The 24,013-nt window shown below is 33.0% G+C and overlaps 1 pseudogene; it reads right to left on the bottom strand.

Annotated features, from left to right (window-relative positions):
* Positions 1–611: 611 nt before the first annotated feature.
* On the bottom strand, positions 612–9,812 carry LOC149567792 (citrate synthase, mitochondrial pseudogene; annotated as a pseudogene).
* Positions 9,813–24,013: the final 14,201 nt, after the last annotated feature.

Raw genomic sequence — 24,013 nt, 5'->3', positions numbered from 1 at the left:
AAACATATAAAATAAGAGAATCTAATTTATTGATATATTTAGTAAATAATTTCACATTTATACCCAAACTCCAAATGTTCATTAAATAATATATGTGACATTATTTAATAAATATCAATTAATTCTATCAAAGACATAATACCCTTTTCATAATCTATGGCTATTCAAAACATTTTCCTTTAAAAAATCAAAAGAATAATTCTTTATGACAAGAGAAGCCCTCAAATATGCTTCTTTCTTATATTTTTCTTTAGCTCCTTTATTAGCCATTGACATACTAGGGTTTGCAAGAAATTTTTGAAAGAAAAATAAGATGTTTAACTTCTATTGGTTGCCATTAATGTTGTGTTGAAGACATTTAATGTAATTTTTGAGGTTGGTAAACACTTTGATGTATTTTTCCTCTTTTTTTTGAAAATCCTTATGTTTTGGAGAAGATTATTTTTTATGTCTGCTTCTCTTAGTGCCACCAAGATTGGAGCATGAAGATTCTATGAAATGCAAAACTTTGAGCATTAATTTCTACCCATCTAAAAGGTAACTTTGAAAACAAACCTTTTTTCCTTTGTTACTATGTTACTACTGCAAAAATATTCATTTTATCCATTTCTTTATGTTAGTCTTGTGTTATGGTTGTTGGAAATTTTCTCTCTTCTTTGTGCTTCCATTGCTGCACTTTTTGGCCTCTCAAGAGATAATCCAAGAGCATGATCCCATATTAAGTGTGATAAGGTTCCTAGAGATCAAGAAACCCCAAAAAGGAAAATAAATAACATGTCCTCTAATAAGAAAAAGTGATTTAGCAACACCCCACTATGTACATCGATATTAGGTCACAAATTCATCACCTTTCCTAGTTTTGTGAGGATTGGTGGAATACCTGAAACAATTTTGAAACCAACTTAAACAAGGGATCATTAGGTATGTTATTAAATGAAAATTCCATTTGACATGTATATCTTGGATATATTTTATGTAACACTCAATTACTAAAACCAAGAGCAAGATGTCCACCTTTTAACATCTTCCAAACATACTTCTTAAGTTGATCATTACTAACATCTGTAACAATTTCTGCAATGACATATTTGATCCAGTGCAAGACTTTATAATTTTCTAAACCATGGAGAGGCCCTACTAAACCATTCATACCCTTTGCAAATGCAAGATGTGGATCTTCCAGTGGACTTCAAACTAGATGAATTGTATGAGTACTTATGTTCCCTCCTTCATTATCATTATGAATAGTACTATACAATTGTTGGAAATCTGATTGAAAAGATCATTGTTGAAGAATGAAGAAGATTGATTGTGAAGAGGGAGATTGATGTTAAAGAATGTTTTCAATCATTGTTTTGTCATTGATGTCAAACCCACTATTTTTTGGAATGAAAATTGCTTATAAGATAAAAGTACTATCACTTAGTTGATTGATGAAGATGATTTAATCAACAAGATGTAACAAAAGTTCCTAAGGGAAAGGTTAAGTTGTGGTTTTCTAATGAAGTGCAAGGATCAGTTAAGACAATGGTAAAATGATGTATTGATAACATGCTTGAAGATAAAGAGTTTTCCACACTTAGAAACATTGGAGGAATAAGTTGCAACAAGGATGTTTACAAAGCTTAACTAAGTTCATTAGTGAGTGCTGAGAAAGCTAGTTCGAGCAGAGCAAATTTTTAGTTAGTGCTGAGCAAATGAAAAAATCTAGTGTGTACCAAGTGATATAGGAGGAGGTGAGCATGTTTAGGTTCCAAGAAAAGTAATAGGTGCTAAGCATCAATAAATCTTAGTGGATATTGAGTGAATCCATAGTAGGTGTCGAGCATCAGTAGAATGTAGTGGATGCCAAGTAACATAGTATGTGTTGAGCACCAAAATTTCAATAGTGCCGAGCTATTTTATTATTGAAAAAGTCAAAGATTCACTAAATCTGAGCTAACAAGTTTATTACCTTGAATGGTGTGAACCAATTAGAGGATAAGGATGATGAGCTGGTGGCACAAAAATTTAGATAAACTGATTATGAGTGAATTCAAGAGGATTCTTCATGATGTCTCTAGAAGGAGCAAGATATGGGTTAGATTCAATGAATCCTACCTAATCCATTCAAACTAGAATTAAAGGAGGGAAGAATCGAGTGGGAAAAGAAATTCCAAACTTCTATTTAAGGAGTCACAAGCCAAGAAGCTACAGTTATTGGAGTGCCAAAATTGCAAAGTGGTTGAAGGGTGTCAAGGAGAAGGCATCAGGGAGAAGGAAGAATAGAGCACAGAGAGTCTACTTCGATAAGTGGTAAAAAGGGAGATTGCATTGGTATATTGAGCATGAAGACTCAAGGAGACAAAGCTTGAAGGGAGGACAAGCTGTCATAGCTATAGATACTGAAAGCTAGGCAAATTGTGATATAAAATCTACAAGATAAGTTGAGAATTGTATCAGGTCAAAATACCTTGTTGTTACTCTCTAACAATTATGCAAGCTAGGATAAAATCCTATGGACTTATGTTGGTTTAAAAACCATTTGTAAATCCTTTAATAGGGTGGTATTACAAGTGAATATTCTAAAGTCCTCTAACCAAGCCCACTTCTAATAGGGTGGATAAATCCTTTAACCAAGTCACATTTAACAGTGTGTTGTAGCCTTTAATAGGGTAGGCCTTTCATAGGGCATCACTTAAAAAGAGTGAGAATTAAGTAGCATGTTACTGGTGGTTTTTTCCAAATTGGGTTTCCACATAAATCACTATGTTATGTGTTGATCCTTCATGTGTTATGCTTGCATGTTGGTTTACAGTAACTTGCTAAGTAGGAAAGTTTAATCTTGGATGAATGAACAATTTAATAGGCTCACTTTACTTGATTAAAATGAAAGGTTTTAGTTGGAAATTTGGACCTTGAATAATTGATTCACCCCCACTCTCAGTTATTCTAAAACATTTCTAACAATTGGTATTAGAGCCATCTACTGATTTAGTTTCAAGGTACTAAAAGTAGGAAGATCAAGATGTCCAAGAGAGAAGTTCCCAAGCTCAATAGAGATAATTTTGATGCATGGAAAAGCCTAATGAAATTGTACCTTGGATCAATAAGTGATTATGCAAAAACTTCAATTGGAGTGGAACATGTAGATCTAGTTGGACCCTTTTTTGTAGATGATTTGAACAAAAGGAAGGAGCACAATTAGGCAATGCTGGAGATTGCCTCTGCACTCAACTATGTTGAATTTGATGACATCAAAGGATGTGATTCTACATTCAAGATGTAGAAAGCCCTATTAGATATCTATGAAGGAGATCAAAATGTTCAAAGAAAAAAAAGAGAAAGCCTTAGAGGAAAGTTTGATGACATGAAAATGGAGGAATGTGAGAATGTTGCTCAATATGCCTCTAGAATGAAAGGAGTGGTAAGTGCAATAAGAAGTTTGGGTGGTCATTTGGAAGATGATATTGCCAATAGAAAATACTTAAGAAATTTTCTCCCCATTTATGCTATTAGAGTTTCAGCCATACAAGAACTAAGGTGTGTCCCAAGAAATCAGTTAACCTTTGAAGGAATAGTATGAAGACTCACTACTTTTGAGTTGTCCAATTATGATAACTACATACCTAAGAATCTTGAATATACTTTCAAGGCTAAGCTATCATTGAAAGATACTAAGGAGGTGAAATCAAAGAAGAAGAGTAGACAAGGAAAACATGCATCCAATGATAACAACATTGATGAGGAAGATGTGGGACAATTGGAAGCACTACTAGCTAGAAGATTTCATAGAGGAAAAGGTAAATTCAAAGGTAAGTTCCCTATCATTTATTTTAACTAAAATCAAGTAGGACATATTTCTGCAATGTGTACACAAAAGAAGAACTATAAAGAAAGACATAAGTACAAGAACAAAAGAGAAGATGATAGTAGAGATTAGAAGGACAAAGAAAAACAATGCTACATTGTTGAAGAAGATTTTGATGAGAATAATGATGAAGTAGACTATGTAGCCATGAAGGATGAATTAGATGAAGATGAGGCAACAACACTAGTAACCTGTGTGAACAAGATTGACAAATGGATCATAGATAGTGAATGCTCACATCACATGATAGGAGACAAAAGTAAGTTTATTACCTTTACCCAGTATGATGGAAAAAATGTTAGATTTGGAAATGATGTTCCATGCAAAATCAAAGGAAAAGGTTCTATTAAACTTATAGAGAAAATTTCATATGATAATGCATACTATGTTGAAGGATTGAACTACAACTTGCTGAGTGTATCATAGTTAGGCAATGTAGGTTGCAAAGTAGAAATTGGAAACAAAATTTCCAAAATCTATGATAATTAAGGAAATCTTATAGGAAAAGGAGAAAAAACTAGGAGTAACTTATTTTACCTAGATATGGAAGATACAACCTATCTCATTGTTATATTTGACAATGCTTGGTTATGGCATAAAAGGATATGTCATGTTAACTTTGATAATCTGATTAGCATCAGCAAAAAGAAGAAAGTCAGATGTCTACCTAAGCTAAAGAAACCTGAAAATACAATGTGAAAACAATGTCAACTAGGGAAGATGACCAAGTCAAGGTTCAAAAGAAAAACCTACACTTCCAGAGAAGTATTAGAGCTAGTCCATACTGACTGATGTGGCCCAATAGAAGTGCAAAGCTACCAAGGAGACAAATACATAATTTTATTTGTGGATGATTATTCAAGGATGATGACTGCCATGTTTCTAAAGAAAAAATTTGATGCATTTCAAATGTTTAAGTGGTATTTGGCTAGGGTTGAGAAGGAAATAGGAAAGAGTCCAAAGTACTTGAGATCAGACAGAGGAGGAGAGTTTACATCAAAAGAATTTGAGACATTTTGCAATGATAAAGGAATCAAGAGACAAATATCAACACCAAGAACTCCCCCCCATAATGGCATTGCTGAAAGAAGGAATAGATCAGTAATACACTATGCCAAAACATTAATGATGGAGAAAAATGTTACTTTGAAGTACTGTAGAGAAACTATAAGTACTGTTGTTTACACCCTAAATCGAGTACAAGTCAAGAAAAGTACAAATGTAACACCTTTTGAATTATGGTATGGTCATTCACCTAATGTAAAACATTTCAAAGTATTTGGTTATAAATGCTATATTCTTAAGGATACTAGAAATGGAAAGTTTGATGCAAAGAGTGATGAAGGGATATTCCTTGGATACTCCACTAGAAGTAAGCCATATAAGTGTTTAAATACTAACATTAACAAGATTGTGGAGAGTGCAAATGTAAATTTTGATTAGCATGCAGAAGTCCAAGTTGATGAATTCAAGAAACCAAAAGACTATAGAAATTTTGTATACTTCTATGAAGGAATGTCTATTGAAGATGATGCTACCAATCAAGTTGAGAATCAACAAAAAAATTTAGTATTAGCCAAGTCACAACTAGTGAATGTCAGGCTACATTCAAAAGTTGAGTTGCAAAATGAAGAAAATGCACATTCTAATTCTAAAATTAGTACACATGGAAGAGACAATGAAATGCCAAATGGTGATGTGCAAAGTGACTCTAAAGTTGAAGGACCAAATATAGAAAGAAGGACAGAACCAAGACTATCTAGATATGTGAGAAGACATTAGCCTATAGAATAGATCATTGGAGACAAGGAAGCTAGACCAATGACAAGGAATAGACTAAGGAATGAATCATGTTTGCTGAGCAAGATTGAACCCAAAATAGTGAAACATGCACTACAAGATAATAATTGGCATAAAGCTATGGAAGAGGAGATAGATCAAATTGAGAAGAAAAAAACTTGGACCCTAGTTCCTAGATGGGCTAATAAGAATGTAATTGGTACCAAATGGGTCTTTAGGAACAAACTTGATGAGAATGATAAGATAACAAGAAACTAGGCTAGACTAGTTTGCAAAGGCTATGCACAAGAAGAAGGACTGGACTATGGGGAAATGTTTTCTCCTGTTACAAGAATGGAAGAAGTAAGAACACTACTTGCATATGCTACTTAAAAAAATTTCAAAGTCTACCAAATGGATGTGAAGTTTTCTTTTCTAAATGGAATACTAGAAGAGGAAGTCTACATAAAACAACCTGAGGGATTTGTTGATGATAACAATAAGGATATGGTTTGCAAATTGCACAAAGCACTCTATGGTTTGAAGCAAGCACCTAGAGCATGATATGAGAGACTGCACAAATACCCTATGAAGATAGGATTTGAGAGAATAGATGACAACAATAACCTATACATCAAGGCAAAAAAAGGTAAAGATATTTTAATATATAAAATCTTTGTTGATGATATAATATTTGGAGGAAAAGATGCTCAATGCAAAGATTTTTCTGATCAAATGAAACATCAATTTGAGATGTCAATATTTGGAGAAATCAAATTCTTTGTTGGATTGCAAGTACATCAATTGAAGCATGAAATATTTGTGACTCAATCAAAATACATTAAGGAGATACTCAAGACATTTGGATTAGAAGACTCAAAACTAGTTAGTACACCAATGGTAATAGGACATAAGTTATCCAAAAATGATGAGTCAGCTAAAGTGAATCAGATAATGTATATATCAATGATTGGAAAGCTACAATATGTTGTGCATAGTAGACTAGACATTGCATTAATTATTGGAATAGTGGCAAGATTTTCTACTAACCCAAGAAAAAATCATCTAATGGTAGTAAAAAGAATACTAAGGTACCTAAAAGGAACTGATGACTTTGGCTTATACTACAAGAGGAGTGAAAAGTTTGAGTTGAAAGCCTACATTGATGTAGATTGGGGAGGTAATATTGATGATGGAAAAAACACTAGTGGAGGAGTAAATTTCTTAGGTAAAAGATTGATTACTTGGACCAGTAAAAAGCAAAGTTGTACCTCACAGTCCACAATAGAAGCTGAGTATGTTGCTACTGCTATGAACTATACTAATAATATATGGATCAAACATCTATTACAAGGTATGAAAGAAGAGGTAACTAAACCTATAATACTCTATTGTGATAATACAAGTGTTATCAACATATCAAAGAATCCTAAGATGCATGCCAAAACAAAGCATATTGCAATTAAGTATCACTATGTAAGAGAATTAGTGGAAGATAAGCAAGTATAGATGGAATATGTTAGCTCAAAGGAACAAATTGCTGACATTTTTACAAAAGAACTACCTAAAGATGCTTTTTAGTATCTTAGAGGTAAGCTAGGGGTGATTCCCCTATCCAAGGCTATTTGAAGCAAAAGAAATATTGCCCTATGTCAAATGAGTTGATTGTTGGGATATTACAAATTGATGCAGAGGATATTTAATTTAGGATCATGCTTGAAGTAATAAAAGTGCTAAAGTTCCAAATCAATCACAAAGCAAGGTGATAAAGGGAGAAATTGGAGTATCTACAAATGCTACACTTGCATCTTAAGATGCTAAGATAATGTGTCTTTGGCATTGTTTTCAAAGAGGGAGAAGTAGCAAGAAATTGATCAAAAACATTTAATTGGATAGAGGGAGAAGTAGCAAGAAACTAATCAAATCTATAGGATCAAATGGATAGAGGGAGAAGTAGTTAGATAGCAGAATAATAGAAAATGATCAATGCATACAAAGGGAGAAATAATGTAAAAAGGAGTCAAGAGTAGTAGAAGATAAAAGAGAATAATGGTAAGCCATAGAAAAGAGGGAGAAAAATGATGTTCAAGAAGATATAGTAGAAAGGAAAGAAACAAGATACATCAGCTAAGAGGGAGAAGTAAAAGCAAAGAAATCAAGATAACAGATTAGAGAGAGAGAGTTGTGAAAACTAATGGTAACACATTTTCCTTTTTGGCATTTGATTTACTATTTTAACCTAGTTAGCATTTTGATAACTTGGTTGATCAGTTTGGTTTTCCATCAATACCAAAGAGGGAGATTGTTGGAAATCTAATTGAAAAGATCATTATTGAAGAATGAAGAAGATTTATTGCGAAGAGGGAGATTGATGTTAAAGAATGTTTTCAATCATTGTTTTGTCATTGATGTCAAACCTACTATTTGTTGGAATGATAATTACTTATAAGATTCAATTACTATTACTTAGTTGATTGATGAATAGGATTTAATCAACAAGATGTAACAAAAGTACCTAAGGGAAAGGTTGAGTTATGGTTTTCTAATGAAGTGAAAGGATCAATTAAGACAATGGTAAAATGATGTATTGATAACATACTTGAAGATATAGAGGTTGGACACACTTGGAAACATTGGAGGAATAAGTTACAAAAAGGTTGCTTGCAAAGCTTAACTAAGTTCATTAGTGAGTGCCAAGTAAGCTAGTGCGAGCTGAGAAAATTTTTAGTTATTGTTGAGCAAATGAAAAAATCTAGTGTGCACTAAGTGATACAGAAGGAGGCAAGTGTGTTTAGGTGTTGAGAAAAGTAACAGGTGCCAAGCATCAGTAAATCTTAGTGGATGTTGAGTGAATCCATAGTAGGAGTTGAGCATCAATAAAATGTAGTGGATGTCGAGTAACACAGTATGTTTTGAGCACCAAAATTTCAATAGTATTGAGCTATTGCATTATTGAATAAGTCAAAGATTTTCCAAATCTAAGTTGAAAAGTTTGTTACCTTGAATTGTTTGAACTAGTTGGAGGATAAGGATGATGAGCTAGTGGCACAAAAATTTAGATAAACCATTTTTGAGAGAATTCAAGAGGATTTTTCATGATGTCTCTAGAAGGAGCAAGATATGGGTTAGATTCAATGAATCCTACATGATGCATTCAAACTAGAATTAAAGGAGGGAAGAATCAAGTGGGAAAAGCAATTCCAGACTTCTATTTATGGAGTCATAGGCCAAAAAGCTAGAGTTGTTGGAGTGCCAAAATTGTGAAGTGGTTGAAGGGTGTCAAGGAGAAGGCATCAAGGAGAAGGAAGAATAGAGAATATAGAATTTTCTTTGATAAGTGGTCAGAAAGGAGATTGCACTGGTATATCAAGCATGAAGACTCAAGTAGACAAAAATTGAAGGGAGGACAAGTTGTCAGAGCTAGAGAGACTGAAAGCCATGCAAATTGTGAAGAGTTGAATTGTGATCTAAAATCTACAAGATAAGTTGTGAGTTGTATCAAGTCAAAAGCCCTTGTTGTTACACTCTAAAAATTATGCAAGCTAGGGTAAAATCCTATGGACTTAGGTTGGTTTAACAACCATTTGTAAATCCTTTAACAAGGTGGCATTCCAAGTGAATGTTATAAAGTCCTCTAACTAGGACCACTTCTAATAGGGTGGATAAATCTTTTAACTAGGTCACATTTAATAGTGTGTTGTAGCCTTTAACAGGGCAGGAGTTTCATAGGGAATCATTTCAAAAGAGTGAGAATTGAGTAGCATGCTACTGGTGGTTTTTCCCAAATTGGGTTTCCATGTAAATTATTGTGTTATGTGTTGATCTTTCATGTGTTATGCTTGCATGTTGATTTACAGAAACTTGCTAAGTAGGAAAGTTTAATCTTGGATGAATGACCAGTTTAATAGGATCACTTTACTTGATCAAAAAGAAAGGTTTTAATTGGAAATTTGGACCTTGAATAATTGATTCACCCCCCCTCTCAATTATTCTAAAGTATTTCTAACAATAATATCATTAATTTGTTCATTTTTTCATCATCAAAACTAAGCATGAGAGAAAAGTTTGTACCATAATCAAGGGACCCTTCTAAAGGAATAAATTTATCATCTTTTAAAATCCTTTGATATGTAAAACTAATAAAAATAGGGATTTGTGCAATGAGATTGAGAGAATCCTCATATGTTTGTTAACGATAATATCTTTGGAATTTCTTTTTCATATTCCTTATGGAACTCTCTCTAAATTTGAATTGCCATGATGCCTGTTGGCTCCTAATTTAATAGTGATTATTATTACCAATAGACAACAAAATTTATCATACCTAGAGGTAGCTAGTGCTCATATTTAGCATAATAAACTATGTCTTGAGGCCAACTTCACAAAGCATAATTGCTTCCTACACTTCTGGCTCTGTAAGACCAAGGTGGGAGTACCTTAGGGATTCAAATATCTTTTTGACTCTTACCATTAAACTCTAGAAATAGTAGATGTGGTCCAATTTCTATGATATATGTGAAACAAAGATGAGCTACAATAGCTAATAATAACTCATAAATCCCACAGATTAGATGATGACCACCCTTATGCACTTGATACAATATTTGATTGATTAAAATTTGAATATAAATTGGATATAGGTAGTAGAATTTACTTTAGTTTGTTTCTAATTTATATGACTAGTGGCTTATCCATTGTAACATAACACAGAGTAAAAAATTAGCAGGGGATCTAATTCAACTAACTCGTAAATGAATTATATCAACTGTAATCACCAATTCCAATTCTTATGAAATATCCCTCTTATAATTTCATAGACCCTACCGATTCATTGAAGCGCTTCCTTAATTCCTTGAATTAAAAGCAACAATAAAATCAATATACAACCTATACAAATTGCATTCAATCAATTAAACCTTATTTAATTGATCTCAAGGTAAAAAAATTCATAAAATGGAGATAGAGATTGATAACACATATGTACTGCAAATGCCCTTTTGTATTATCCTTTAAAAAGACTAATAAGATAACCAATAGAAACTCAATGAAACTCATGATATCTTGTTAATTCTATCATTCATATGAAAGAATAAGCAAATTAAAAAGCCAAAAAATGAACTCAAAAGACTACACATAAGTGGACCAACTATACTTGTTGAACAAAAAAAAAATTATACAAAATTCTCGCACCCTTTCTCTAACCTTGGGATCTGACTTATATAGGGTGACATGCAATAAGCTTTAGGAATAAAGAACTAAAAGTTTTTCTTAGGACAAAATATTTACATCATTACTGTCACAAAAGACAAATAAATGTGCAACAAGAAAACTTCACATCATACTATTCCTTTGTTGGACCATTTTTCTGTTACACTTGCTATTATACTTTCTTTGTTTGATGAAAAAGCTAATGATTAGCTTTATTATTGTTTTGGGTCCTTGAAAGATGTGGGTAATGGAATTGATGGAAATGTTTTCGGCTTTGATTCATGTAAGGTCACTTCAACTTGAGGATCCCCATTAATATCATCATGAACTAATAAAACAATATTTATTTCTATTTCCTCTTCTATCATGTCACCAGTCTGGACTTCTATGCCTGCAACTACAATTGGTTTCTCATTTTTGTCTTTTTCTTCCTTTTGATTTATTGATGATGTGTCAATAATTTGTACCTCATCCTATTCCATCTCATCATCATTAGTTTTAACTTCTTCCAACTGCTCATCATGAGTGATATTTTCCATACACTTGTCAAAAAGTGTGTCATCTGGCCAATCAAATTGTAAAATATCTTGCTGCTTCTTAATTATATATTAACAATTTTATCAATTTTAGAAAAATCTCTTCTCAAAGAATCAAAGAATAACTGTGCTTTTACAATTTCCTCAGTTGTAGTTTCCCACCACACATGTCCTTTCTCATTAATGACTTTATTCATTCTCAAATAGAAGAGGTCATTCACTTCTTTTGTCCATTCCTCTTTATTTTTTAGTCTACTCTTTCTATCTACAACATATGGGAATAAATAAAATTTGATACCCTTGTATTTTTCAAAACAACTAACAATCCTCCTTTGCAACTCAAATCTTCTATCACCAAAAGTTGAGAGATCATGGACAAAATCACAAGTTTTCTCTATATGTTGATTAGATGAATAAATCATAGGAAAAGATAAAAAGATGACCTCTTTACTCCTCTTAATCCACTTATTTACAATTGGTTTTAAGGCTTGATCATTTTCCTTTATCTCATCCCACACATTTATTGTTTTTTCCAATTTCTCATAGAATGAGGGCCAATCAACTTTATCAACCAACTACATGAGGGCTTTCCTTAGCTTATTCTCATATTACACTTGTAGTTCCACATGTAATACCCATAGTTTACTTTTTCCCTCTTCAAAATCCTCTATAGTATAATACTATTGCCTCTGTGGTGTATCTAGTATCTCAATGAGAGTAGTGGATTTGAAAGGTTCCATTAGTGAGTGAGGGTAGGTAATTCTTGGCCTAGTGGACCATCCCATCACCTTATTCTCTAGTTCAATCCTCCTTTGAAATTCTTTATTGTATGTAGCAAGAACCTTTTCATACTTATCTTGAAATTCCAACCTTTCCTTTTGATCTCTTTCAGCAGTGGTTAAAGTCAAGCTGGATACTCCAACACCCAAATTTGCAGCTTCTACACTAGTAGTTTCTTCCACTCTCTTCACAATCAGGTTGCCTATTAATCTAGTATCATTAGGCTAGGAAGAGATAGTCCTAGATCCTTTCCTTACTAACCAAATGGCCAATGTAGCCTAGTCCTCACTAAATTTAGCACCTTTTATTTCCTTCTTCCCATGATCCTCTATACTTAGTTTATCTAAAATAGAATTAAAAATCAAAGCATCTACAATATCCCAATTGGGCAATAAAAAAACACCAAATGCTTTTATCATTTGTTTCTCTTCCTTTGGGGTCATGTTCTTAAATTCTTGCATCATTTCTTCCTTTATTTATTTTTCAACATTTTCCTCCTCCATATCTAGATGCTCTATCTTTAGCTTATTGCATCTTTCTTCAAACACTTCCATGTTTGTTCTCCAAGAAAATTGGCAGAAGGCTCTAGATTTGACAAAATTGTCATCAAAGATGAATGCATGGCCAGCATGTTCCATCATAGAATCAAGCTCCTTTCCTCTATAGTCTGCCATTGATAACTGAAGGCTTGGCATTGGAGTTTCCTAAAAATTTCCCTCTTCTAACTCTACTTGTGTAATGAAAATTCCCTTTGGGACCCTAACTGTTCCATCTACTCCTTGGTGAACTATTTATCTCCTATCTATAGTGGGGACTATGTAGGTGATTATTTCTTAATGTGATATTTTTGTTCCCTTATTATTCTCTTCCTCTTGGCTAAGGGTGCATCAAGTCTTTCTTCTAGGACAACATTGGTTGATCCTACTATCTATTTTCCTTTATCCATAGTGGCCCTTTTATTGTGAATCACATTATAGCCAGGTCTCTTTTGGACAACCAACTACCTTGTCCCTAGTGTGGCAGTGAATGCCAATCTCCTCATGACCTCTCTGGCTTTTTCTAGAAAAGAATTGATAAAAAAAAGTTTCTTTTCATTCATGGCCTCCATTACTTCACAAAAAGTAATCATGAGTTTATTTGTTCTATCTGCCTCTATTTTTGCATTGCCTAGAGGCTTGTAATCATTATAAAAACAATGAATGAATTCCATAACTCTAGAAAAAATTCTCCAATTTTCTTTCTTCATCTCCTACTCTTTCAAGGAGAACTCATTCCTCATTATATCCTCAAAGAAGTAATGTTCATGTTTTTTGGAATCAAATTTAGCCCTTAGTCTAAATATATCAAAAAATCCTTTAGTATAAAAAAAATGGGGATGACACACAACCATCTTGTACTAGTCTAGAAATTCGTAGAAGAACAACCAACCACCTTTTGTAATTATGAAATGGTGGGCTATAGTACAAGTGGGGAAAATTGAGCCTCTACCTCTTCTAACAAAATATGCTCCCTCCAATCCTCCTAGCTACCATATCATCTCAACTATCCCTACCTTCAAAGGCACCTAGTAGGGAAATACATGGGGAGTCCCTTGGAAACCATAAACTCTAAAAATAGTTAAAATAGAGTATGGTATGTTATCTTCCCAATTATGTGATACTTTCAAATAAGAAGGATTATCCATGGGTTTGATAAAATCCATTAATGCCTTAGGGATTTTGGGATTGTCCCTTAATATGAGGCATCTTAGCCTTGATGCAAATTACCTATCAAACTTGACAAAACTAGCCTCCCCTGCATCTTAGGTCATGTCTACACTCCACAATTAGATTGGCAGATCTTCTTCTTCAAACTTTTAGTTTAAAATCATTTCCTTCTCAAAATATGAAACCCCTTTAAATAGGAACATGTGCATTAATAGTGAATAATGGCAAAACATTTTTTCCACCTTCAACTTTGCAATTCCAGCTAACCCTATATGGATTTCCTCTAACAAGTAAGATTCAAAATTAAAAATAATATCAACACCAAAGGAGGAAATTTGAACCATCATATACATAAAATTTATAGGCATGAAATTCTGTTCATCCTCACCAAAAACCCTACATAGAGTCATATATATTTCTATGGCCCTAGGAGTAAAAAATTCCTTTTAAAAGATTCCTTAGTAGATGTTGTGACCACTAGAAAATTTCTAATTGAACCTATGTGTGCCCTTAGTTCACCCTGCCTGATCTTATCATTCTTAGATAAGTATTCTTTCTCTAGTCCTAGCAGGTCAATAGGTATGTGATAATCTGAAAATGGTTCTAAACCAAAAAATTATCAAATTTCTTTAGGACTTATTTTGACTAGTCATTAACCATCCATTCTTCTCATTGTCTTGTCTGTTGGGTCATAATTTTGGGTAATGGCCATTAATAGGTCAGAATCCATAAAAACACTAGGGACCACTAGTTTTCCCAAATCAAAATTCCAAATGTTTCCATGGGGAGAAAATAATTTTCTTTTTGAGAACCACTTCTTGAAAAGATGAAGCCCTATTTTGGTTGTAGTTGCATCTGTAACTTAATTTTCCCTACCATATAGGCCATCATACATCTTAAGCCTAGGGTTTATAGAAAATAGTTTTTTCATCTAGGTAGACTCAATTGTAGGTTTAGGCAATAATTCAATAAGGTCATCATGTATGTTTCTATTAGCATAATCTACTTATCTTGAGAATACTTTCTTTGGAGGCATGATGGATACAATTTGCAAAATACTAGAATATTTCAATATATATGGTTAATTGAGAAACTTACTTGGCTTTTCGCTACTCTTTTATTGCAATTTCTATGACACATTGTGAATATTTAGAAATTCTTTTGCACTCTAATCACAAAAAGCACAATTCTTCAATGGCTCTGAGCTTTCTAAAAATCTAAAAAAAAATTGTGTAGAGAAGAAATGAAAAAATCTTTGCAATAGACTCTTATTTTTTGTTTGTACAAGGAGCGTTCAATTTTCATAAATAATAGGGTGACATCACCTTCTATTTTTAAAACACACCGTCGATTCCACAAAATTTGATGATCTAGGAATAAAATTATGAATGACTCACTTTCCACTTACTAGGTTGGTAGTCAACCCAATTATATTTCTCTATGTAAGCATTTCTCTCTACTACTAGCAACTCGATCTGGACCCACTAGCACTCATGGATGCATATTGCACTCTCACTCTGTCACTATACATAAACATTGAGCAACTTCCACATGTGATACAATGACCATCATTGATTCTTCCTTGATCTAATGATGTGTATTTCACAAGTGTTTTAATTTAACTATGGTGGGTGCTTTTGTTTTTCCTTTAGTCACTATATTGTGTGCACTAAACATCGAGTAGGTTTCCATAGTGACAAGATGACCACCATTGATGCATCTTCAATTTGACAGCTTTAATCAACATGTATATTTTTATGAGAATGAGTCCATGCAGCATGCAACATTAGATTTCCCTTGACATGTTGGCATAGTAATTTATAGCTTTCAATCATTTTAGCACTGTTGTTTCAAAATTAGGTACCACTGTGTTTTATTTTACGAGAATTCACTATGTCATTACTGACATAAATCTCACATTTCTTGGATGCAACATAGTGACCACCACATTCTTTGAAAGAATGTGGCACATAAAATATGCACATTCTTATTATTTTTACTCCATTCATTGCTTTTGGCATTCCATAATGATCACATGGCTCATTGATGACAAGAAGACCTTTTGGTGTCCACTTTTTAGTGTAGACCTCACCATGTTCCATTTTCCTAGTACGTCACAATGTTGATACTGGTGAAACTCTTACACATTTCGATGGTGACATATCGATCACCTTAAACCTTCAAAAATCTTGGTGCCATGAAATAACACATGTTCTTATTATGATACTTTATGTATTGCATCTCTAACACATCTATTAGTCCATTGAGTTGACATGGTTTATTAATGGCAAGTAGATTTTTTGGCATTGTATTCACTTTTAGCCCGCTATATTTTCCATTTGCGGGAGGTCACCATGTCACTACTAGCAAAACTTATGCTTTTTTTTTTGGTGGCAATATAGCGACCACATGGCTTCACAAAAACCTGGTGTCATAAAACAAAACATGTTCTAATCAGTACTCTTTTATGGTGCCTGACATTTTTGACATCCCATCATGCCACCAAAATTCACAAAAAGAAATTAAAATTCTAGCACCTATCTTTTGGAGATTTATCTCACCATATTTTTGTTTTGTGAAGGTCACGATGTTATGAAGGATAAAAACCTTACAACTTTTGGTAACAACATGATGACCACCATAGATTTGAAGGAAGATCTGATGGTAGGAAACATTTCTAGGAAAAATAGAGCCAAAAATAAAAAATTTAAAAAGCTTCATGAAAGTAGATACCTTTTTCAAAATGATTCTCCTACTCAATTTTCAAAGCAAAGGCATACAACCTAAAGGGTCTACTTAGGGCACAAATTTGGTTTTTAATAGGAATTTTCTTAGGGTTAACAAACTTTTAAAAAATCAAACCCTAATTTGTAGGATACATATAGATCTATCTAATTTTCATACATATTTTAAGGAAAATTTTTACAATTGTGGAAAATCAATCCATTAGTGGCTCTGTCTGGGGATGATTGACTACTTGTGTCTATGCAATAATTTAGAAACTTTGGTAGAGCAGACCATATACTTGATAAAGAATGACAACATTTGAGAGAGAAACCACACAAGAAAGCACTATGTACAAGGGCTATACACAAGACATAAAGGATTTACAAAATGTATAGGAAAAACCTAGACTATTGCTCATGGAAACAAAGATATTTTAAGAAAAATACCTCTTCAAGAATTGTCCATGAATCGACAATTCAACAATATCTCCAGTTAAATCCTTTAGATAATATGAATCTTCACCATTTTTATCATAAATGTTATATGGGCCAAGCCAAATAGGGGTCAAACTTACCATGTTTTCCTTTATCTTCCATCCTAGCATTCCACATCAACACCATATCACCTATTTCAAATTTTCTCTTAGTAGCCCTCTTGACATATAGATGTTTCATTTGTGACTACAACTTTGCATTTTGAATGGAGGAATCTCTTCTTGTTTCTTCCAATTGTAGGATATCATCCATCCTAAGTTGAATTTCATTAATAATATCATCTTCGTAAATTTGAACAAACTTATACATCTCCTTCAAATTATTTTGTGGAAGTCTATCCTATATGCCATAAACTAAATCAAAAGGAGCACATTCAATGGCCTTTTTCACAGTAACCCTATCAGCCCATAAAGCTAATGGAAATTTTGAATCTTAGGCCTTCTTGTTCTCTCCTAGAATTCTTCTGATAATTTTCAATATGCTCTTATTGCTTGATTCTACTTGACCATTCCATTGGGGATGGTAAGGTGAGGATGTGTACTCTATAATGCCATATTTCCTAAGAAATTCTTTATACTATTTAGTTCTGAAAGACATAACATTATTAGTCACAATATTTTGTGGGCATTCAAACCTAGTTATAACTTTATTCAAAATTAAATTAGTCACTACTTTAATTGTTGCATTCTTAGTAGGAATTACTTCAACCCACTTAGTAAAATAGTCAATAGCTACTAGAATCTAGGAATGTCCACAATTGGACTTGTTTGGGATCTCATCAATGAAATTAATTCACCATTGTTGAAATGGTGCCTATACTTCAACAAGTATTAATGGTAAATTTCTAGAGAATTTTAGCTTCCCACCAATCTCTAAAAGCATCACATTTTTTAACAAATTCATGAGCATCTTTAAAAAGTGTTGGCCGCCAAAAGCTAGCTCTAAGAATTTTGTGAGCTATGGTCTTAGCCATATGATGACCTCCACACACACCTTCATGCATATCTCTTAAATTTTTCTTTGACTCAATTTCATCTACACACTTAAGAAGTATGCCCTCTATATCCTTCATCACAACTACCCCTACACTATAATATACCGTATAGCCTACAATTTTAGGTATCTTTTTTGGTTGTCTATTAATCCTAGTGGGGACTTCATATTTTGCAAATAATAAATTACACCTCTATACCAATTAGAGGTGTCTATATCATAAAGATTATCCTTGCACTTATTATCACATTGGTTGATTTTATTTTCTTCCAAATTAGCTTTTGTCATTGGTTAGGCTAGGCCTTGTCATCTAACTAGTTTGGTGATCTAAATATCAATACTAAATTCTTGTATTCAATTAATCCACCTACATCTTCTACTAGATACTTCTTGTTGTGAGATGTCTTTAACAATAGCAATAGGACAAATGTAATAAATACTTCTTTTTGTGAGATGTCTTTAACAATAGCAGTAGGGACAAATGTAATAACAATTGCTCCTATTAGATAACACCTAAAGGCCTTCACTCCCTTCACTAGTGCATATGCCTATTTCTCATTAATGTCATAATTCAATTCTATGGCCTATAATGATTTGCTAAAAAATGCAATAGGTTGTTCATAGCCTTCTTCATTTTTCTATAATAGTACTGCAACAACAATGTGAAATGAAGCAAAAGAAAATATATGCATTGGTTTATCATAATTAGGTGTCCCAAGAACAGGTGCATCCTTAATAGATTGCTTAATCTTCTAGAATGCAATGCTAGGCTCTCCATCCCATTTTATCTTAGATCCATTTTTTAACATCTTTGATATAGGCCTACTAATTTCTACAAAATTAGTCAAAAATATTCGAAGAAAATTGATTTTCCCAAAAAATGAGTAAATTCCTTTAACACTTTTAGGTTTTTAAATTTTATCTATTGCTTCTACCCTTTTAGGGTCAATCCTCACTCCATGTTTACCAACTAGATGCCCTAGCAATTTACCTTCAGTAACACCAAAGTTACACTTTGTAAGATTCAAAGAAATGCCATACTTAAGGGCTCTAATAAATACCTTTTCTAAATGTATGCAGTGATCATTCTCATCTTTGGAATAAGTAGTTAAATAAACCTGATATATAGCCAAGAACTTATCAATAATATCAGTAAAAGCTACATCCATTGCATGTTGAAAAGGAGCCCTAGCATTAGTAAGCCCAAAAGGCATCCTGACATACACATAAGTACACCATGGAGTGGTAAAAGAAGTTTTAAACTATTTAAATTCTTTAACAACTACTTGAATGTATCATGAAAATCCATCCATCATGGACATAAGTTCAGAACTAGTGATCTTTTGAAGCATAGCCTCCATATTTGGCAAACCATAATTATCCTTTAATGAAGATATATTAAGATTCCTAAAGTCATCACATAACTTTTATCTCCATTCTTCTTCCTAACAGGAACTAAGTTGGACACCCAAGATGAATGTTTGATAGGTTTTATGATCCTTGCATCTCTTAACTTCATCATATCCTCCTACATTTTGGTGGCAAGAGTTGGATTAATTGGCCTCTTTTTCTATCTAAAAGGCTTAGCATCTTATTTCAATGGGATTTCATATTGAAATAAATCTTCTCTATAAGCCTTAAGGTCATCATATGACCATGCAAACACATGTCTATATTTTCTCAATAGACTAATCAAACCATGTCTTATTTTAGGAGCTAATTTCTTACCAATATACACCTTCTTAGGTGTTTTTTTAGTTCCTAAATTTATCTCCTCCAAGTCCTTAGCATTATATTCCTTAGTATCCATTTGGGACCTTTCTTGATTGTCAAAAACTGTTTCTAGGACAACTAGTCCCCTTGGAATTTTGTTTGTTTTCAATTGTATAACTTCTTATCCAAAGATAGTATCTCTTCTGCCTATGTTTTCTACATAAGCTACACAATCAATTTCCCAACTTCAAAACATATTTTTCATAATTTGAAAATCTAAAAATGTCTCTATCATCTTCAAATTCTTACCAATTCTGGACATTGTCAGGAACAGAAGGCCTAGTCTAGATTTCAACTTTGGATATACCAACAAATGTAATATCATCAAGGTTTATTGCTATATTTTCCAACAAGTCTACCATCTTGTTGTTAGTCCTATCTTTCCAAACTATCTCAAATGCATCAAAATATTCAATCATATCTCATACAACATTTCTATATTGTTTTAACCTTTTATTTTTTGACACATAAACATTTCTCACCTGGGATACAACTAGCTTAGAACCTCCTATGATATGTAATCATTTTATCCCATGCTTGTGGGCTAATTTGAGTCCTAACAGAAAAGCCTCACACTCCACTATATTATTAGTACAAGGAAAACTCAATGTAAAAGAAAAATTGTATGTTACCCCTATAGGAGAGATCTATAAATACCTACACTGGATCCATCTTTGCAGTAGGCACAATAAAAAAAAGAGTCCATAAATCAACTTTTTTTGTCTTTGTGTCAGCTTTTACTTCCATCTATGATTTATGCTTATTTTTATTAAAAACCAAAACTTCAGCTCAGAATGCATTAACATCTGTATCAACAAAGTTTTTCATGTTATCCTCTATCTCTTCTTCAATCATATACACACTCTTAGGTTCTTTGTTTACTTTCACTAAATTCCTATCAATTTGGAAAGTAGAAAATGACAAGTCACATTGTAGACTCCCTCCCATGGTATCACTCCATTTTCTAGATAATAACATGCCATATTGAGGTAAAATATCAACAACTAGCACACTCACAGTGAGTTCTTTGTTAGGATAAGCCATTAACTTATATGGAAAAGCATTAATAGTACCTATGATAGTCACTTCTCTTTTTTCCATAGCTCAACATCTTCCCTAAGTAGTATCAACCTTTAGGCCTAATTCCTTCATTATTTCAAATGGCATAATAGTATTTGAAGCACCATAATCAATCATGCAATTTTTCAATGTTTTACTACTTACAAGGATACTCAAGAAAAATGGTTCTACACTTCCTATACACTGGTTTATAGAACTATCCAAAAACATTTGGTTAATTTGAGACAACTACTTCAATTTCTTTGGCTTTTACCTTTTCTTCACTACTTTCCCTAGGAGTATGACTCTCATTACAATCATATTTTTCTTTTTCATCAACACCTCCTACCCATCCTATGGCTTTACTTCAGTGTTTAGGGATTCATAATAATTTAGACAAAGGGACCTTGATGATGATCTATGATAAAACAAAAAGCATATCTATAGAAGAATAAGAGGGGACATCAATAATCATACCCTTTCTTTCTTTATGTTTCTCAAGAATACTTACAATACCTTGATGGTTCTTGTCATTTTTAGTGAGCACCTTTGATATCTTCTACTCCAACTTCTTAGGAACATCATTTTGAAGCTTAGGAACCCTGGGACCATCCATCTTCTTTGGCTCCCATTGCTTGTTGGTAAATTTGACCTTTAGATTGGGAATCTCTTTAGGCTTCACAACTTCCTTTTTCTTAGGATCAATGTTTTCAATAAATATACTAGCCACCCTACCACTATCAACACTCTTATCCATATTTCTAGTCTATTCCTAAGCTACCATGCTGGTAGTAATTTGATCAACCTCTTCTCTAGAAGGCTTCCTTAATATCACCTCTTCTTTGGTAGTTGCCATTTTACACACATTATCCTCAACATCACTTTCATCTGAAAATACTTGCTATTGCATATTATTTTGAAATTTCCTTTACTCATTTACATCTCTATCATAATATTTAGATTCATAATAATCATAATGTGACTCAAAAATATTGCATCCTACATCATCATTGTTTTTTTCATGTTCCTGTTGCTCTTCTACCTTAGTCTAATTTCCAAAAAATGACAAAGCTACCACACAATATTTAGGAGCATGGGGCCACAAGCAATACACCATGTGGGTTCAATAGTGAACTCAAGATCATCTACCATATTTATAGAATTTCTAGATAAGGGATTAGGGGTCACCTTATTATTTACATTCTTTGCAAGGGGAACATTAGGCTGACCATCTTTCTGAGTAGTATTATAAGGGAAATTTTGCAATCTATTTTGTCTATTGAAATTGGATTGATAAGTGGTCTAATTTTTAGTGGGATTCTTATCAGTCCTAGCTTGAGGAAGATTTAAACCCTTTATGGAACTTAAGATTTGACTCATCTCACTAAGCTCTTTCTTTCTACCACTTGCAAGCTTGTGTTCTTCCTTTCTACTTTCCTTTTTTCCAAACAATCTAGGATCATCTCTTTTTCTTTCTAACCTTCCTAAAATTATCAAATTATTTTCTAGATTTATTGCAATCCTTAAAGCATCTCTTAAGATCCTAGGTTCCTTATCCCTAAGTTGGTATGCCATTTTACCATCAAAAACATTTAATTAAGTGATCATACACATCTTTTCATCAACTTACATGGTCTACATCAATTTTTAAATCCTCTTCAAAAATATAGTATTAAATTTGATGACAAACACATTAGATAACCTCTTAATGTTGTTGTACTCACCTGAGATATAACTTGGGTTCTGTTTGTCACCATATTTCTACTTGAAATAGTATTCAATATCTTTCTAGTCTACAATGGATGACTCAAAAATCCTCTTGAACCATTCTCTAGCATCTTCACTTAATGATTGAACACATACCTTCATAATAACATCTTCAGCCTCAACCTCATAGTCACTCACCATGCCAAGAAAATTCCTCAAATGATCCTCACAAGTGATAGCATTATTCCCAGAAAAAATAGGCATCCTTTTCCTCATTTCTTGTGGAATGGGGTTAGGGAATCTAGGGATTCCATCAAAACATATTTTCCTATAGCCTTCTAACTGAATAGGTCTCCCTTGCAGGTGAATCTTAGGGTTATTTACAACATTTCTTTCACTGTTATTCAAAATCTTGCTAGTAGTAGCATCACTTGTAGACTGATTATGATCTATTTTATGTGAAGAAGAAGACAAGAAAGAAATAGATGACTTAATAGTACTATTATTTGCATCATTTTCCCTATCATTATCTTTAGGCATAACTGCAAATTGTTTCCTGGTACTTTCTAGGAATTTAATCTTATTATTCATCTTAGCTATGGCTGCCTCATTCTCTACAATTTCTAATCTCTTAACTAAAGTATCCTTCTCTTTCCTCTTCCTCTCCAACTCAATATTAGAAGGTGACATAGAATCATGGATCTAAAAATTTTTTTCTAGTTCCTTGATCTTAATACCCATTTCCTTCTATTTTCCCTTATCCTTAGCATCAACAAAATGCTCTACATCTTTTCTTTGGTGGTTTTCAACTTCTAGGGTCTTATAACTTTTAATCTATTGTATTACAAGACCTTCTAGGTTTATATCTTGACTTTCTAACAACCTTTTCTCCTGCATCTTAAGTTGTTCAACTTGACCTACAATTTTAGGTTTCCAAGCACTAGCTTCTATTTCTTTTTTCTTTTTTAAGGCAACAATTCTCCTAAGTATTGCCTACTTTTCTTCAAATGCTTTCATAATCCTTTCTTCCCTCTCTTTTTGAAATTTCCTATCTATGGCCTCTTGCTTTACAAGCTATATACTCATATTCTCATTCTTATCAGCATCAAGAATAGTATACTCAAAACTAGAAGTTTTCTCATCATTAAAATTCTTAGGCATTGGTTTTTTGGTCTTACTCTTCCAAGAGAATGGTTTGACATAACAAGATTCCTACTTTTTGGAAAAAGATCATTACTACTCCTGGCATCCAAACTAGGTATGATGGTTGCATAATCTTCTCCTAATACACTAGTTCAAGAGTACTAAAGTAATCATCATCAGATAATTGAAGGTGCGATCTATAGCTTTTGTGAGAGAGTTCCTTTTCATTAGCAAAAAAATGAATGTTCTTTCCCCTCA

Source organism: Cupressus sempervirens, chromosome 3 (genome assembly GCF_028749045.1).
Source record: "Cupressus sempervirens isolate cs-2001-9-10 chromosome 3, ASM2874904v1, whole genome shotgun sequence".
Lineage (NCBI taxonomy): Eukaryota > Viridiplantae > Streptophyta > Pinopsida > Cupressales > Cupressaceae > Cupressus > Cupressus sempervirens.
Note: the sequence above shows the minus strand (reverse complement) of the source record. Positions and strands in the feature narration are given on the sequence as shown.